This window comes from Plasmopara halstedii (genome assembly GCF_900000015.1).
Source record: "Plasmopara halstedii genome assembly, contig: Scaffold_1211, whole genome shotgun sequence".
NCBI lineage: Eukaryota > Oomycota > Peronosporomycetes > Peronosporales > Peronosporaceae > Plasmopara > Plasmopara halstedii.
This window is the reverse complement of record NW_020188126.1, coordinates 1,189,429-1,189,843: the sequence shown is the minus strand read 5'-3', so window position 1 is coordinate 1,189,843 and position 415 is coordinate 1,189,429.

The following is a 415-nucleotide window of genomic DNA, read 5'->3' as shown; positions in this document are numbered from 1 at the left end:
CAACTGCAAGTATGTGGGGTTGGCTCGGTGCGTTTTGCAATGGAGAACTTCCAAACTGGACAGGAAGCTTATCTCTATTGCAGCACTGGTCGCAAAAGGTTCTGAGGTTTTATTCAAGAAGTACCACTATGATATTCGCTTCGGAGGGAGATTGATCGCGCGGGTACGAAAGGAAGGGGAGCTAGTGTGGTGCGTGCGGTAAGTGGAGTGCCTGTTGTGAATAATGCAGCGAGCGAGGACGATTTATGCGAGGGATGTGATGGGGAAGCTTTCGGTGAGTGCATTTGCACGTCAGTCAGGAAGCACGGTCAAGATAACGAAATTGCTCGAACTAGTACACTCCGATGTGATGGGACCAATGCGGACAACTTCCAAAGGTGGAGCACGTTTTGTTGTTACGTTTATCGACGTTTTT